This window comes from Dermacentor silvarum, chromosome 5 (genome assembly GCF_013339745.2).
Source record: "Dermacentor silvarum isolate Dsil-2018 chromosome 5, BIME_Dsil_1.4, whole genome shotgun sequence".
In the NCBI taxonomy this organism is placed as follows: Eukaryota; Metazoa; Arthropoda; class Arachnida; order Ixodida; family Ixodidae; genus Dermacentor; species Dermacentor silvarum.
In genome coordinates, this window is record NC_051158.1 from 129781036 (window position 1) to 129799640 (window position 18605).

The window sequence follows — 18605 nt, forward strand, 5'->3', positions numbered from 1 at the left end:
TGCTCCCAGCCGATCTGTGCAGCGCGCGCAACGCTGGAAGATTGGGTCGGGCGCGCTTCTTACCTCACCGTGAATTCAAGAACAAGTCGCCTAATTGTAGAGGACGCGTAAATGGTTCATCTAGGCTTCTTATAAATGGATGCAGTGTAACTGTATTAATACATCGAGCTTCTTTAAATCCACTAGAGATGCATGCGCCGGGACAACAACTCTCCGCCATCAAATGCATTTTGAGGAATGAAAATAAATATTTATTCCTCGTATACACTTACAATGGTTGCCATACTTTCAGGCGAAAACCCTTGCGGACACAGTAGCTCACAAATGTGTCTTATTCACAATTACAATCTAAAGTGCTTCCTTGGCGGCTTGAGTATATAGGCCGAAGGCTTGTCGTTTTGGTCAGTCAGTTGGTTTGACTGATTTACAAGGGGTATTCTCAGAAACTTCTCAGATTAGCGGATCGTATCGCATGACTGTCGTCAACATCTTCAGGGCAGCTCAAGATGGGAGCGCGTTGTAAATAGGGCTGGACTGCTCTTTCGAGTACTTCTAGTACTTTCCTTCGTGGCAGGTGTTCGGAGTCTTTATCGAAAAAAAAAAACCGCTATTATTTATTTATTTTATAAATACTGCAATCACCATGCGGTGATTTTAGCAGGTTGGTACAAGCATAACGAATACATTGGTATGTACAGAAAATGCACAGGTTAATAAAGAAAACTGTTGTTTGAACAAATACAAAGCGTACAGGTTGGGCACACGCAACTTTACACTACAGAAGTAAAACACTGTGACTGCAAACAAGGCACAAACAAAATAATGTTACTGTAAACATGATAAAAAAGAAGTTAATGTTGGCGCAGAGACGACGTCATTTTTTAGTTGGTTCCAGTCCACTATTGTGCGCGAAAAAAAAAAATACTACTTAAAAGAGTTGCTGCGTGAGGAAAAAGGAGTTATAGTGAAATTATGTATTTGCCTAGTAGCGTATGCGGAGGAGAAGGCTACGATCTTTGTTATGTCCATCTTATAATTCCCCTTCGTTAGTTGATGCTATCTTGTCCAAATATCTTGTCCAAAAGCGCTAGAAACTCGGGCTAGAAACTCATTGCTTGGGAACTGGTGAAAAGAAACACCGGGTGTTTTCCCGGAACAGGACTTGCAATACGGAAGACAGCAATACACCATCACACAGCAGTTATTTACCGATGTGCAATGAACGGTGCCAAGTCTTGGCTGTGGCCGCGTGTACTAAAGGCTGTGCGACCGTCTTCAGGAGCCCACAAATTACTTCATACTGAACAACGCAGGAGTGAGGATCAACGGCGAATATCTCAGCAACCTTCGGTTTGCAGATGACATTGTCCTACACTGTAAAAAATTTTCGTCAATATACGGAGGATTTCCGTCATTATACGGAAAAATTGCAGTAAAAATACGGAAAACATCCCATTTTCAGAAATACAGCAAATTTTCCGTTAAAATACGGAAAGTGCTACCCGTTTTAAGTTTTACGGACATTTTTCCGTAATAATACGGTGACTACACTGTTCTGTACGAAACAGACAGAATTCCGTATTTTTGTTATGCGATCATCCGTATTTTTGCAAGGAAAACTATACACGCTGTCTGCGTGAGCGCTTGTACTCACAAAGTTTCCTCTAAGAATATTTTATTGCAACGTAAATGGCGCCTGTGTTTGTACTGACGTTTATTTGGTGTCACCACTGTATATATAGGGCATATAAGTTTTAGTGAATGAAGAGCGGTGGCCATACATGACAACGTAAACAAACCTGCGCCGTTCAGGTGCTGGTGCATTGACAATTACATTGGTGCGCTGTGCAAAAATTGTGCGCACTCTAAATCAGTACCGAAACGCAGTATAATAACCATGATTGCGTTTGCATTTAACAAGAAATGGCCTCGAAGAGAACTGGCGGCCTATAAATCCAAGTACTGCGGCTACATGAAATTTTAGACTGAGAGAAAGAATTAACTCAGGAGTGGAAGGGTTTTACTGAACTGTACAGTATTTGGTTTCAATCGCCCCATTGTATTTGCAAAATATCTCATCTCCGTCAACTGCCATCCATTGACACACCCCCATTACGCATAATCTGCACTGTTCAATTGTTGACAGTGTTCTCAATTCTTGCGGTAAGATGAAATCGCAAGCATTTATTCTTATTTATTTATTTAGATAACCTAAGGGCCCACAGGGGCCTTACATGGGGGGGGGGGGGGACATAGAGCAGAACACAATTTTCACAAATGAAGGAGCATCGCAGGTGGTAAATACATCACTTTGGGGTACAGCAAGTCGTGAAACATAATAATAAGGTAAATATTCTTACAAAATTCACACTCAACGAAGCAAGAACGGAATAGCGAAAGCGAATAAGGGCTCTGGGAGAGAAAAATGTTACTAAAAGTGCTAGGGATTGTAAATACGTTAGTAATGCTGACTGAAATAAAGAAGACTGTGTGTTATCGTGGCAATTCTGGAGGGTAACTCATTCCATTCTTTTATTGATAAGGTTAACGGCGAATTCTTGTACTTTTCCGTCCGGGCGAAGATAGGGTTAACTTTGTAGGCATGATCGATGCGATGTGAAGTATGAGGTGGCTGTAAAATGTGTGACCGGGCTAATGATGTGTTGCTGTGACACAGTGTGTGAAAAAAAACATAATCTGGCGAATTTTCTGCGCATTGCGATTGGCCGCATGTTGAGTGTTTGCTTCAAAGATGAAACGCTTTGAAATCGGCAGTAGGATGACATGTGAATCGCGCTGCTTTATTCTGGACGGCTTCGAGTATATTGGTAAGGGCGATCTGGTAGGGATGCCAAATGAATGATGCTTATTCCAGGGTGGGACGCACGAAGAAAGTGTACGCTTGAAGCCTGGTGTCCCTGTCAGCCAGATGCAAGCGTCGCTTCAGAAAGCCAAGTTTCTTTTGCGCTTTAGTTGTGATATATTTTATATGGTCAGTTCATGTAAAGCTAGAATTTATGTAGACACCGAGGTATTTAACCGATGTAACCGAGTGTACTATGCTATTGTTTAATATATAAGTATTAGTTTGAGACTTTGGAACGGAAGTGAAGTTCAGGTGATTGGTCTTTTCTGTGTTAATTTGCATCTGCCATTTGCAGCACCATTCCGTTAGTTTATTAAAGTCAGATTGCAGTGTTTTAATGTCGTTAGGGCTAGCCATATATCTCTCTGTAAATCACACAATCATCGGCAAAAAGGCGACTGTTGAATTAATATTTAATGCTATGTCATTAATATATATCATGTATCATTTAGCGCTTCATCTTGAAACAAGACCGGCGAGCGCACACTTTCTTGTACGGAATTCTGCTGTACAAAAACAGATGGACGCATTGTGAGTGAAGAACAGAAACGATGGATGGTTAGGCTGCTTGACTCTCGGCATGTTTGAATAGGCAAAGTTCCGAATTTGTCGCTGTGTGGTGTATGTTTGTGCGCTCGTCATGTGCCGTCATAGCGTGGGTATACTTGCGCGGAATGTGTTTCACTCGGCTACAAAACTTTGCACGCTGCGGCATCGAACAGGCACCAATACGTGTGCAAACTACGGGAAGGTGATCGAAGATGAGTGATAAAGCACTGTGTGTACTGTCAAAAGGAAAGAGAGAAAGAAAAAGAAAAAAAAACGCCCTGTCCCGAGTTGGCATAATGATTCAACCTTTATTTCTTTTTTAACCCAACATGTAACACCATTCATTACATGAGCTTTATCCATGGGTAAAAGTAATGGCACAACTCATTATTTTCCCGTTCATTACATGCACCAGCCAGTCCAAATGAACACTATACTAGAGCCTATTGACCCATCGCATTACACTCTAGCACGGCATTGCAACGCTCACTGGACTCTCGTCTGGTTGACTTCTCTGCTTTTCCTCTCCTTGCTTTCTCTATCTCTTTGTATACAATGTACTACCTTGTGGCAGAGAAAACGATCTCCTCTTCCACGGTTCAATTATTTGTCAAGCAATCATTTTACTCTTCCAACAACTACTGCATAAATGGGAAAACGAAACCGATTTTGTTTTGTTCTCCGCGCTCCCAGCACCAGGTGGAACCACACGCGGCGCTTCCGATCTCGGAGGATGTAACAAGACGAGCGGTTGACGGAGCTGCATTGTGTTGTCAGCCGGCTTTTATCGTTTTAGGTTGTACAGTTTGTTAGTTTACCGTAAATATGTCATGATTTATACTCAAGAGTGGAGCAAGGCCCGAGGGAACAGAGACTGACGCATCGTGAGCGAAGAACAGACGCGATGGATGGTTAGGCTGCTTGACTCTCGGCCGTACGACTCTCGGCATGTTAGGACTAGCAAAGTTCCGAATTTGTCGGGGTGTGGTGTACGCTTCTGTGCTCGTCAAGTGCCGTCCTAGCGCGGGGATGTTTGAACGGAGTGTGTCCCTTCGTCTACAAAACTCTGCACGCTGCGGCATCGAAGAAGTCATGTGAACGGGTGCACGTATGCGCTTGGATACGGGATAGCCTGCCCTCAACGGATGTTCAACAGTGTACGCACGCTGCGCGTACGCGTACGTATGAGGTAAGCCCGTTGTAATTCTATTTGTTCGGTTTGCATAGCGTAGCTGTTTAGATGATGTGTGGTAAGCTGGCGTCGCGAACAGAACTCTTTTTTTCAAAAGGCCAGTAAACAGCGTTATAGGGCGAAAATGGCGCGTGAATAGGAAAAAGGATCACATAATTTCACATCGATCTCCATGGTAGCGTGATCGAAATTTTTCGTGTGGCGCGTATAACCTATTGCTCATGCGCGTTAAAAACTTAGAATAAGAGTGCATTCAGTTGCGCACATAATTTGTATTGACGCTTGTACTGGCACTATACGTGCGATAGTTGCCTCCTTGCTTGCATGCATTTTCATTGTAGTTACAAAAAAAATTGTTAGCTCTGCTGTGTCTTTCCTTGGTGCAACTGCTTGTGGTGCAACAAGACGTTTTGCTTCTAATGATGTCTGAGCAGTCCAAGCGTTCGTGTCGTGTAGCTAGCTGTAAATGTATCAGTTGCAAAAAAATTGTACATGCCAGAGAAGCAAATGCAATCAACATAGACTGTATTTTATAAATACTTCAGTTGAACTGCTTAAGCAGAAAGTAGATATGCATGAAAATCAGATGATTGTGCTGATGCTTAGCAAGAACAAGGTAACATAACATTACTGATTCAATATTTTCTTTTACTGAAAGACTAGTTGCTGGTGTCCTGCTGGAGCTGAGAAATCTGCTGCCTGCCATGAGGCCATGTCTCTCAAGTTACCGCAATATTATTGCCTTCAAAGTGAGTGGATTTGTTTCTCACAGCATTTTACTACCAACTTGCATCATGGTGATCCACTTAGCTGTGTAGGTGATCACTGTTAGTGACATTGGAGTGCTGTTGGACAAGCACCCTTTGAATATTACAAGACAGAGCTGTGGCAATATGTGAAGGTGTTAATATACGGTGTCCCAACTATGATGCATAAATATTTTTAAAAATGCAGATGCCACGCAGCTGGACAAAACCAAGTTATTATTACGTTTGCCATTGCTTGGAGATACTGAGAATATTCTTTGCATTCCGCCTAATTAGATCATTAGTCTTAATCAACCTCTCAATTACTCTAATTAGATTAAAAGTGTAAGTGAGGAAATTGTAGAACACCATGAACAACTCCCGATACAGCATCTTGTTGTGCAAAAAGTGCTACATAAGTGTTCTTTCGAACGGGAAAGAAGCTCGCAAATACACATAAAATTGCCGCACGAATGGCCGCTCGAGGCTCTTTGCGTGTATTCGTGGCTTTCTTTCACGTTCGGAAAAACTTTCATGTCGCACGTATTCATGTAATTAAAATATTTGAGAAGTTGATTAAATAATTTACACTTAATTATGCAATTAGGCAGAATGCAAAAAAGTGAGTATCTCCAGGTCATGGCAAACGTTATCTTGGTCGTGTCCAGATCGTAGTATTTGCATATTTTCAAACCTTTGTGTGTAATAGTTGGGACGCCCCGTATAAGCCAGATTTGTTTCTCCTAGTTAATATATTGATGACATTCGATTGTGCTGTAGCAGGCAAAAATGCTAAACAGGAAGAAATTGTTTTAATTTGCTCTTGATAGGTTGTTGAAGCAAATCAATGAACTTGTTACTCATGAAATGCAGCATTTGTAGGTGTGTTCTGCAACACTGCAGCCCTGCAGCCCTAAATAACTTTAAAGTGCTACTACTATAATTTCTCTAAAGCATGCAGCAAGGTTCAGCATTCCAGGAGGCTGGCATCAAGAGAGATATATTTATATGAATTTCATATGTGAAAATGAGGTGTTCTTGTTTGGATGACTGTATAAACTTTTGCTTTAATTCCAGTCTTGCATGAGGCAGACTTGGACGGGAAAATTGATTTCTTTTGGGCGATGTGGTACAAATGCATGGGGTAATGCTTCTATGCATACACATTACATCCCTATTGCTTAGCCAAGTGGTGCCCCTGCGTGTTAAAATTTACTGGGCTCAGATTGAAGAATGTCAACTTTTGTAAAATCAACTACAGCTTTTAGGTTATGAGATTACAATTATTGCATACCGTCATAGTGTGGTATATGGGCTGAATGTTTTTCACTTTGTCTATAAAACCCTGCACACAGCGGTATCATGAAAATTTATTCTAGGTAAAACAAGGCATGCTGCTTGCCAATTTATGCAAATATAAGGCAACTTTTCTAGGAATGTTTCTGGCCTTGTAGTGTACTTCACGTTATATTCTGTAAGGCTATAAAGCAGATTGTTCTTCTGTACATTCTCTGGAACTTTAAACTGCGGCGATCTAAACCACTTGGCAACAATGCTGTGATCGCTACTGCGTGTGGAGCCATGTTCAAGCACACACGAGCAAACGCAGCTTTGCCTTGTTCAATTGTGTCGCCGGTACTTCTGAAGCGCTGCCTATTTAGTAAATAATCTTGGTGGCACGGAAGCGCCATCTGCTTCTATGCATTGCTTTGTTTTCTTGTGGCATCACGTCACATTATAATCGTAATATCATTTTTTTTCGTTTTCTGACAGTTTCATATTGCCCCCCCTCACCATGCTATAATTGTGGTTGCGTTATTTATGTGCAAAGATTTATGTATAGATGACCACTGCTCCAAGTTCCATTTTATCGCAAGTAAGCTACGAGTACCCAAGGAATTATGTATAGCAAAATACCAAAGTCAAACTGCCAAACACAACCAAGCAGACTCAGTGCACAGTCTCTCACCAGATTGCATTGGTCATGTAAAGGTGTACAGCATACCTCTTTATTACTTGCTGAACAAGCTGTGAGAAAACTGAATATTTATGTAGCTTCAATTAAGTGCTATCAGCCATTACTTCTGCCCTCGGCAATTGTGGAATAATATCACGGCTTTTCCTTTTATAACTCATTTTGCTTATTATAGAGGGATTACTGCCTGTGTTCATAGGAAATAAATGACATGGGCAATCAAACGCCAGGAGTGTATAATCTTGGAACATTGATTGTGCAGTTTGATGGTTCAGAATAAGTAGAAATACAGCATAAAAACTTAACTTTTACTTGAAACAACACTAGAGCATACAGTAACCATACTTGCCTGCTGTAGCCCCTGTGCCAAGTAAATTTCTATTCTGCTTCTTGCATCCTATCAGAGCGCTGGTAACATGTTTCACATTTCTATCAGCCAACTAACCTGTCTTGTAGCAGTAAAAATTTGCTAACTATATTTTTTAACAACATGCTAGAATATGCAGGCAGTTCGCTTCGAAAACTAAAGCCATAGAATCAATACAGTGATGCGACTTTTGGTTCGCATGTCACAGGTTGAGAAAAGTAAGGTGGGAGCTGTTTCCAATGTTCCGACTAGAAAGCAAAGCTAGTATAAAAGGTTGCACACCACTGAGCTCTACTGTAGGGGGCTGGATAGCGCATTGAGTGCCTTCGACTGAAGCCAACCTTGTCCCAGAAGTTGGTACTTCACGACTTTGCTGTGGCATTTCACCTGCACGGGAGTGCGGCATTTCTTCTGCTATAGTGCTTGCCCTTTGTGCCGTAAGCTACCGAAGCAGTCCAGAGAAGTATTTCGAGAAGACGTCCAGAATTTTCCATCACAGCACTGACAGCATTGCTAACATCAGTGGCGCGTGCTGACAACACGTGAATCAGAAAATGCTTTCTGTAAGAAAAACTTATCACGTGCGGGTTCAGAACGTCGTAAAAGCTCTCACCAGACATGTGGAGACATCGCCTAGATGTGGAAAACCATGAAGAAAAATTTTTACGGCAGCAATATTATGCGACGGCACACACTAGTAAGTGCAGCGTATGCCCTACTTTTGGGACAAGCCGCTGCACGACACTGCATTTCCGCTGGCTTCATCTACGCCTGGCTCTGTGGGCAGCGAAGCGGCATCCAGCAAAATATAGTAGAGATCAGTGATGCGCATAGTATTTTATGTCCCCTTTCTCCACACCAGCTGAACACACGGTAACTGTTTCCAAAGCAGAAAAACTAAGGGCAAGGGCTCTGTACACATTGCATCGTAAAGTGGGTGATGCTTGGGCAAAGCAAATACTGTGCATGGTAGATTTGTGTGAGGCAAGCTAGGAGTCAAAAAGCCTGCTGGATACTAGCAAATGACCGACATATTGTTGCATGTTGAAATTCTTTTTTATTCCTCATCACTCGTTTGTGTAGGGGAGACGGCTCTCACAACTGGAGAAGCCTGGGAAGCATGCAGTACTCCACAAAACCGGTTTCAATGTAAAATGTGTCTGCATCTCATAATTTCATGGCTGCAAGAGTGAGCCCACTGGTAAACACATCAGAGTGTTCATGATGTCATGCATTATCCACTTTATCTGCACGTCATACCTATCTTGAGAAAGCTGATATTGCCTTTAGAGAAATAGTAGATGTGAGCTTGCATTTTAGAATGCACAACAAGCTTAACACATACAACACCAGAACAATTTGTTGAGAATTTCGGATCAGGAATCTTCGAAGCATGATTTGTTTAGTGGTGTTAAGATTCTGCTTAAGGTTGTTGATTGTTACATTCATATAGTGTTCAAGCATTGCTGTAACAACATTCTTCGCTTGGAGTACATAGTAAGGGTGTCCTCAACATGAGCTGCTGGCATTTTTCTCCATATTCGAAAACTGGTTTCTTCTTCAGTTGAGATTTTCAAGTTTGTATTCTTTATTAGCTGTTGTATGTAACCTATCCTAAACGTTTGAATAGTGAACACAACGTGACCTTTTTGATTGATTTTGTGGATTGTACACCCTTGCTGCAAACAATTTAATTTGATAACTGTTTCCACCTTAATGCAATATAATTGCTTGAAGCAGCCATAGCCACCAATAATACTAGCATGACACTATTATGAGAATTGTGATATTGTACTTTGATTTATGATGTTTTTAAACATATGGAGCTCTGCCTGTAGTTAAATGGGTTCCTGATATCCATTCGTGATGCAAGAATTTCGTGATGCAAGAATTTGAAGAATAAACTGAAGCAAGAATGTTTACTTACTTTTCAAGAGAAGCTCATGGCAATTTCCTCAAGAAAAGTAAAATAACTAGAAATAAGTTTACTGAGCTGAGAAGAGTGCTACAAATGTCTCATTCGAATAGTGCCATATACAGAAGCTACAACAAATGTTTACTATTTTGGTTGCATTTGTATATATGGTCCTGTCACGTGTTGCAAGCTGTATTCAGAATGGCCACAGCTCAGTCATGATTGTGGTATTGTGCAATGAAGTACAGCTGGCATCACCCGGAAAGTGTGGCAAAGTTACAAATACAACTTAAATGTGTTCTTTTAGGAAAAAAGACTTAGCTCAGAAAATTATCCTTTTTTATGCAGCCTGTCGAGACAAGGTTTCTTTACATGGCCATGGCCCTCAAGGAAGAAACCGAGACTGCAGACTGCCAACGTTCATTCCTGTTTTTGCAAAGACGGGCCAGCAGTAACCAGCTGGGTTTTACAAAGTGAACTCATCACAGCTTGAGCCACTCCATGCCACAAGCAGTTGCTCGTCGAGCCACCGTGCAAAGGTTCCTTGGGGCTCAAGTCCAACTCAGCGCCACCACCTCTCTTCTGCAGTTTTTCTACCTACTTAGCTAACCAGGTGGGTCAAAGATGGCAGATTGAAAGGGAAACACAGCTTTAAGCATAGAACCTGCTTAAGCTTAATGCAGTTCGAGAGTGAACAGTGAACGAGAAATAGGTAGAGAGAAATAGGACACCTCTTCTCCCTCAGAGAATTGGCAGTGAAAAAAAAAGCTTATGAAGGCTTGAATATTGGTCGGAATAATTTGGCATAGGTAGGATAATGACTATGAATGTTTCTGGCAAAGGTAGTGGTAGTACGCTGAATAATCAAGGAATTTAGATATAGATTAGAAAACAGATTTCATTCCACTACCAGAATTTTAAATCATCCCAATAATTCTTTTATCTGACGGTTTATGCGTGTTGAGTGACAATGTTTCTTGATGCCTGCTTCTTGCTGAGATCATTCTTATGCTGTGTAATTCACCTGTTCAAGTTCCATGTTTCTCCCGTACAAGCAAATTTACATTCATCACAAGAAAACTTATAGATGATTTCCAGAAACTTGCTGATTAAATGAGAGGTCAGCATGCACCCCAGGCTTTCTTAGATATGCGTTCAAGAGCCTCAGATCTCGTGAATGTTAGACATACTCCTGCTGAGCAAGTTCTTGGTATCATCTACAAGGTCATTTCAGAATATGAGTTTGCTTAAGTTGGAGAAACAGTCAATTGAAGACATGTCAAGTGATATCGCTGTCGATGCATCTACATTCCAACTGAAATAAAAGTAAATATAGCACCAAACGCAAGAATTATTCGGATGATGCCATTCTTGCAGTGGAATGAAATCCTTCTTCTAATCTAAATATGCAATCCATAATTCAGACTACTAAATACTTCCAAAGGGGTTGCGTCGTGAATTATGCATGTTGTATTCCGTATTTTCTTACTATAAGACCCAACGATGCTTAAACAGCAGAGAAAACATTAAGAGCTGAGTACTTCATCCTTTATATTGCTTCATAAATCTGTTTCCCTGCCAACCTCAGCATCCCGCGCTAATAATGTTTGGGAGAATGTGTGAAACAAGGCACCTGACGCATAGGGTAGTGCTGTTCACTTTGGGAATGAAGGTCATACTGTACATGTATGTGATAGCCATACGTGTCATTACTTTTTAAAAAAAGGAAGCAAAACTGCGAGTCGGCCTAAGTGGAACAGATTCATTAAAAAAATATTTTGTGCATAAACAAACAAGGACGAAGAAAAGGAGCAACACAAGCACGATGGCGTTCTAACAACTGGTTTTATTTTCGAAGAACCATTTACTTAAGAACCCACAGATCTGTGCTATCCAGTCAACAGAACACATCATTAGCGTATATAACAACACTTGTGATAAAAATGCCACGGATAAGCGCGACCCGGTCAACATAAAAACAGCAATGCGCATAAAACAAGCACTTAAGATGAAAAGAAAGGAGCGAATCTAGCAGTGAAACAGAAGGATGACTGATGCATTTTTCCTTTAGTTTTGCAATGCAGTGCGCTTCCACAATTTCTCTCGCGGTTTGATTTCGATGCCTAAACAATATGCCGGTGCTTCTAAGTCAAGGTGAGCACGCATGTTCTTGACAAAGCATAGCCAAATGCTTACTAGGGCCACCTTTCAGACTGGACAAGTGTTCCCTTAGTCTCGTGTTAACACATCTTGCAGTCTGCCCTACGTACACATGACCACATGTCATACGAACCTGATATTCAACATTCTTCGCACAATCAAGAAATTGGTTCTTATGCGGATCTTTATTACGACATTCTTTCTTTGCATCACCCTTACTTTCGAACTTACTTTTTACCCTAGAACACACATTACCTCTTGTTTTTAGCCGAAAACACCACTTTTACTTCGTAACTCCCAGCCACCTTTTTGAGTCTGTGTGAAAGGCCATGCACATACGGAATCACTGAAACCTTGGAAGCTAATTCTTTCTTCCTTTGATTTTTTGTGCATAGTTCTTTATCCTGTTTTTCATTAGTCTAGCACAGGGGTTCTCAGGTACATTCATACCAGGGAACCCTGCTAAGCTCCATAAAGTGCCAAGGAACCCCCCCCCCCCCCCGATTTAACGGAATTATCGAGGGTATCAAGAAAACAAACAAATGCTGCACTACGTCAACACGCTTTTATTTACTCAATGAATCGTCAAATCTTGTTTCTATTTAGCACAAGACCAGTGCGGAAGCTGAAATTCTCTTCATCTCATGACTGATTAGCGCTAGCAGCGGCGAAGGCCTCGCGACATCCTTCGCGGCGCGCGTTTTCATCTGAGACGCGCTTTGCACCAACGGGCGCACATCCCGATTATTTTTTCGCCACTCAGCTGCTCGCCAACAAATTGTCCATCCATCGCGATGTAGCCGGTGCTTTTTATCTTCGACAGCTTTGCACTGAGTAAAAGCGAAACTACTGCTTGCCGCAACCGCTGTCGACGAAACCGCGGCCGCTATATATCGACACGATCATGGACGGCGACCTTGCGGTTCAGAAGGCAGGCGGCTGACGCACGCACCAACGTTACTAGACCAGGAGTAACGTTGGCACGCACCAAGTCAAAACGAAACTACCGTTCGCTGCAAGAAGTGTGGACGAAACCGCGGCCGCTATCGACGCGATCATGGACGGCCACTTTACGGTTCAGAAGGCAGGCGGCTGACAGACGCATCGAGTGAAAACGAAACTACCTTTCGCTGCAAGAAGTGCGGAAGAAACTGCGGTTGCTATCGACGCTGCCATGGGAGGCGGACTACGCAGTTGTGAAGGCACGCAGCCGACGCGCGCATCGAGTGAAAACGAAACTACTATTTGCCGCAACCGCTGCGGACGAAACTGCGGTGGTTATCGACGCGATCAGAGATAGCGACTACGCACTTACGGAGGCACGCGGCTAACCGCCAACGCGGTGTTACGCGCGGCGATAAACGCAAGAATAAAGGCTTTAAAGGCACAATTAGGCACGAAGTGCTTCGGCGTTGCTGTTAGTCACGTGCCGCGTACGATTGCCGCTGAGGACCACGGCGATGCGGACTGCGCCGCTTCGTTTCGGTTGGACGCTACGCCGTTCTTGCTCTTCTGCGGCGCGCATTTGCGGTGCTCCGCGTTTTTTTTTTTTTTTAATTTTTTCTCCAACGTATAGGTCAGTGCGCACGCTATCGGCACCTACCCTATCTACAAATAGGAGAAAGGCGCATGGTGGTAAGTTACGGCCTCCGAGATTCAAGTGCGAAAGCTTAGGCGCGTTGCCCGTTCTCAGAGGTTGGGTGGCTACAAGCTGCTTGCGTATTTATTGCGCAGTTCGCGCGTTGCTGTTACGCACTGTGATGTGCTTTTTGACACTCGGGCATGGGTAATGGAGGTTCTTTGGATCAAGCGCACCTCGTGTTCGCCGTTTTAGACACTTGTCGAGAGCGGGACCAGGGAAAATTTATCAGTGGCTCGCGGAACCCCGAGCAGGGGCCTGCGGAACCCGTAGGTTCCGCGGAACCCACTTTGAGAACCCTTGGTCTAGCACATGACGCCAGCATCACAGCGAGCAGGTACCCGGCCTCTCTCAACCGATCAACTTGCTCAAGAAAGGCTATGTTTACTGTGCGGTAACATGACTTCTACAATGCTGACCAGCAACATGAAATGACTATGCCATTCTTCACAAGCCTGGAATGGTTTGAGGCATAGTTCATTAGCGGTTTTCCAGCTCGGGGCGTGAATGACCAACACACATGCTCTGGTAGAATTTTTAACTTGACATAAAGGAACTGGTAGCTTGTTATGTACCGGTACTTCCGAAGTGAAAGTCAAGCCTTCAATAGTAGTAGAAGCCTTTGACTCTCTAGGCAAAGGCTTAAATTTTACTTTGCAAGTACAGGTAGATAAGAAGCTACAGTTTCTTGTTAACAAGCTACATGAACTATGCCTCAAGCAATTCCAGGCTTGTGAAGAATGGCACAGTCATTTCAGGTCAGCATTGTTGAAGTCGTGTTACCGCACTGTAAACATTGCTTTTCTTGAGCAAGTTGATCAGTTGAGAGAAGCCGGGTACATGCTCGCTGTGATGCTGGCTTCATGCGCTAGACTAATGAAAAAACTTAAACAGGATAAAGAACTATGCACAAAAAATCAAAGGCAGAAAGAATTAGCTTCCAAGGTTTCAGTGATTCCATATGTGCATGGCCTTTCACACAGACTTGAAAAGGTGGCTGGGAGTTACGAAGTAAAAGTGGTGTTTTCGGCTAAAAACAAGAGGTAATGAGTGTTCTAGGGTAAAAAGTAAGTTCGAAAGTAAGGGTGATGCAAAGAAAGAATGTTGAATATCACGTTCCTATGACACGTGGTCATGTGTACGTAGCGCACACTGCAAGATGCATTAACACGAGACTAAGGGAACACTTGTCCAGTCTGAAAGGTGGCCCTAGTAAGCATTTGGCCATGCATTGTCAAGAACATGCATGCTCACCTTGTCTTAGAAGCACCGGCACATTGTTTAGGCAACGAAAATCAAACCGCGAGAGAAATTGTGGAAGTGCACTGAATTGCAAAACTAAAGTAAAAATGCATCAGTCATCCTTCTGTTTCATTGCTAGATAAAGAGAATTCACTCCTGTCATCTTATCTTTAACATAGTTTCATCGTAAGTGCTCGTTTTATGTGCATTGCTGTTTTTATGTTGACGGGGTCGCGCTGATCCGTGGCATTTTTATCACACGTGTTGTTATATGTGCTATTGATGTGTACTGTTGATTGGATTAAGCAGATCTGTGGGTTCTTAAGCAAATGGTTCTCCGTCCTTGTTCGTTTGCGCGCAGAAATTTTTTTTAATAAAAAGAGTTTTTCAAAACTGCTAGAGGTTTTTACTGTGCGCAGTTTAAAAAAAAAGAAAAAAGCTTCACAGCTGTTACTAAATGCACTCTCCAGAGCTTTACACTATGCAGCTGTACTAGTTTACACAGAATACACTTCACCTCTCGGCCCAGGTGGCTATTCAGGTTTTTCAAAGGTGTTTCATTGTATGGGACGACACATAGAGCATCACTTATTTGCAAGATATTGCATTCCAATTCTGTCATATGAGATAAATTCATTAGAGAGTTTTAAATTGCCCTAAATGTATTACAGCTGTGGACCAGTACACTGGCAGTAGCTTGCAGTAACTATAGCTTGTAGAAATATAATTGCAACTGCCATGTTATGTGTACCTGCTAGTGCACAGGCATCGGCCACAGCAATCTTTAGGGTACACTAGTTTCTTCTATTTTAGACTACGCATCCTCCACCAGATTAAAATGTGAAGTGGATTGTCATTTGCGGCGTATACTCCTGCGTAAACTTCATAACCATTTCTCCTCATTTGCTCTACAGATCATTGTTGGTACAACTGCAAAAGCAGGGTGCCTGTTTACAGCACCCGTAGAGAGCAAAGTCTGCGAATCTTGAATGAATAATCAAATAATTTTAGTATTCGTCAGCAAGGTTAACACTTTGTGTCTTCCACTGTGGTGTTTTTCAAATTCTAAGGTTGGCACATGTGCACAAGGTTTGATTACAGGATGTCATTTTGCAGGAAAAAGTGCATTTGCGCGTGATGTTCTGCTGCACAGAATGTCATGAGTTTTCTTATGTGTCGGTCACCATCTCGCAAACTGCTCCCTTCGGAGTTGGAAGGCAACATTAATGCGAAGCACACTTAATGTGCGAAAAAAAAGGATGTGCCCATCCCCTTATTTTCGATGGGGTCAAAATGCGAAAACACCCGTGTACTTAGATTGAGGTGCACGTTAAAGAATCCCAGGTGGTCAAAATTTCCGGATCCCCCACTATGGCGTGCCTCATAATCAGATCGTGGTTTTGGCACATAAAACCCCATAATTTAATTTTTTTGATCTCCTTATTCTCCTCACTTGATGCCTAGTGTTCTAATAGCATGATCGACACGATGAGCATCAATGTGATGTGTAATTATTGTGTATTGGGGGCCAGGGTACATTCATTTTAGCAGCTTTTTCGGTTGACTTGAATCAGTATTTAGAATGCTGTTTGCTTCTTTTACTCATTGTTACCAAATATCACTTTTGACTGCGGCAACAAGTATAATGTTGTTTGCTAGCACTCCTGCCAACCGATATAACTTGAAGGCATCTGTGATAAAAAAAACAGCTAATGATTTCCCAAGAGCTAAGGTCCAGTGAGACAAATAAATTTTAAGCTAATACCTGTGGATGATACTGCTGAATGAATGCCCATCCAGTAGGACTGTCCATAATATTTTCTTCCATAAAGTTACATTGAAGATTTGAACAGAATCTGAACGTAGACTTGTCTGCAAAGTGACTCATTTCCTTATCCAAGTAGTACAGCTTCAGCAGGAAGACTGAAACTTCAAGTCGTCAGTAGTGCCATGAACATACAGTAAACAACGCTAAACTTTTCTCTATCTTGCACCTTGTTATCATTTCCCGTCCCATTTTTTTCGCAGGCTGTTCTTTACTATTTATGGTCATACCCAGTTTAATTTGTTGTCCTTGCTTATTTAATATTTGACCAATATCTTTTTTTCTTTATGGGATCTTGATTAAATGTTTATTGATAACGTACCTTCATTTGCCATTTCCACTGATCTTAACCAGACACATCATGTTGCAAAGTTTATTTTGCCTAATTCTTCATTGCTTTTTTTTCGCCAAATATCCAAACAGTTTATTTTAATTCCTATGTTGATTTCTGGGAAGAATAGGTCTACTAGGTCTACAGACCGTTTTCTGTTTAGGTCATCCCTACTTATAACTTACGTAAGTAACAACTTACTACTACTGTAAGTTGTTACTTACGTAACAACTTACGGAGTGCCCCTACACACTCCATCACAATCACTGCGAAACACACCGTTCCTACCTTTATTTTAACACTTTGGTTTCTCTTGACCTACTATATGCACCAGATAAGGGTAGGGGCGAGTGAGCTATGCACATCCAAAACTGCTGCCAAGGAAAACAGTTGCTGCCCTGATGACACGTATCTGTCGAAATGTTGGCTACAGCAACATTCCTTGTTCTGACAATGTTGAACCAAGTTCATGGTTTTTTAATACTTCAGTTACCGCTTTGTTGTGTTCTGTGATTGTCTTTTGTTGTCACTTCGTTTAGGATGGAAATTCATATTATTTGTTTCTCCTAACAGCAGCAAGTTTATCCTTGCAAGGCATGTGGGAACAGCTTTCACCAGGAAACAGTGCAAGACGAGTGCTCGAAGAAAATAAAATTGCTTCTGTGATCTAAAGTACTTGACGAATAAAATTTTGCACTTATTTGTATATATGTTGTGCAATTCATTCATATCACAAAAGGCAAAGTGTTTGATCTTTTGAGCTATTTCAATGTGTTGGCTAGACAGTTTTCTCCATAGCGACCTGCTGCTTCTGCGATGAGCTGTATTCATGACATTTGCATTAAAGGATGTACTATCGGGGACAAAAGTGCCCAGGACGTGCGAGTGTCGACCAAATTGCATCTCTGCACTATCAGCCACTATCATCTGCATTGCAGACCACTTTCCGAATGCAAATGTTAGCATGGCTGATCCCAGCAGAAAGTGCACCAATAAAATTCGGTCGACATTCGCACATTGTGGGCACTTCTGTCCCCGATAGTACATTCTCTAAACAATCAATATGCTCTGTAAAACGTAATACAGAAAACACCTGTATTTTAACGATTGGACCGTATAGTACAGATTTTGCATACGGAGCCTTTTTATTTCTGAGTACGGAAACACCTGTAAACGGTTCGACCGTATAGTACAGATTCAGCATACAGAGTCTTTCGTTTTCTGGATACGGAAACACCTGTATTTTACCGGTTGGACCATATAGTACAGATTCAGCATACGAAGCCTTTCGTTTTCTGGATACGAAAACACCTGTATTTTAACGGTTGGACCGTATACTACAGATTCAACATACAGTGCCTTCCGTTTTCTGAATACGGAAAGCACCTGTACATTAACGGTCGAGCCATACGATTCAGCATACAGAGTCTTCCGTTTTCTGAATATGTAAGCACTCGTATTTTGTAATACGGTCTATTTTTACGGTTGTCCGTTCTACGGAAATGACCGTTCTTTACTTACGGAAAGTGTTCGGTCACAAATTACCAGCAGATTTGCCGTAAAACCAAAGCAATTTTTTTTACAGTGTATTCAGCAACAATGGAGACGAATTACAACAAATGATTGAGGACCTTAATCGAGAAAGTGTAAGAACTGGGTTGAAGATGAATATGCAGAAGACAAAGATAATGTTCAATAGCCTGGCAAGGGAACAAGAATTCAGGATCGCCAGTCAGCCTCTAGAGTATGTAAAGGAGTACGTTTATCTAGGTCAATTACTCACAGGGGACCCTGATCA

The 18605-nt window shown here is 42.0% G+C and overlaps 1 protein-coding gene and 1 long non-coding RNA gene across 4 annotated transcripts in view; one reads left to right on the forward strand and one right to left on the reverse strand.

Annotated features, from left to right (window-relative positions):
- The window catches only part of LOC125945768 (glutathione hydrolase-like YwrD proenzyme), an 88286-nt gene that overhangs the window by 21203 nt on the left and 48478 nt on the right, over positions 1–18605 (reverse strand). The window lies entirely within an intron of this gene.
- On the forward strand, positions 4038–17885 carry LOC125946004 (uncharacterized). 3 transcript variants are annotated; one of them, XR_007467309.1, is made up of 4 exons: positions 4038–4604; positions 5266–5356; positions 9959–10223; positions 17381–17885. It is a non-coding gene; the product is annotated as an uncharacterized LOC125946004 (long non-coding RNA). The 3 variants fall into 3 exon arrangements; XR_007467310.1 differs by having other exon boundaries at positions 5271–5356; XR_007467308.1 differs by having other exon boundaries at positions 4038–5356.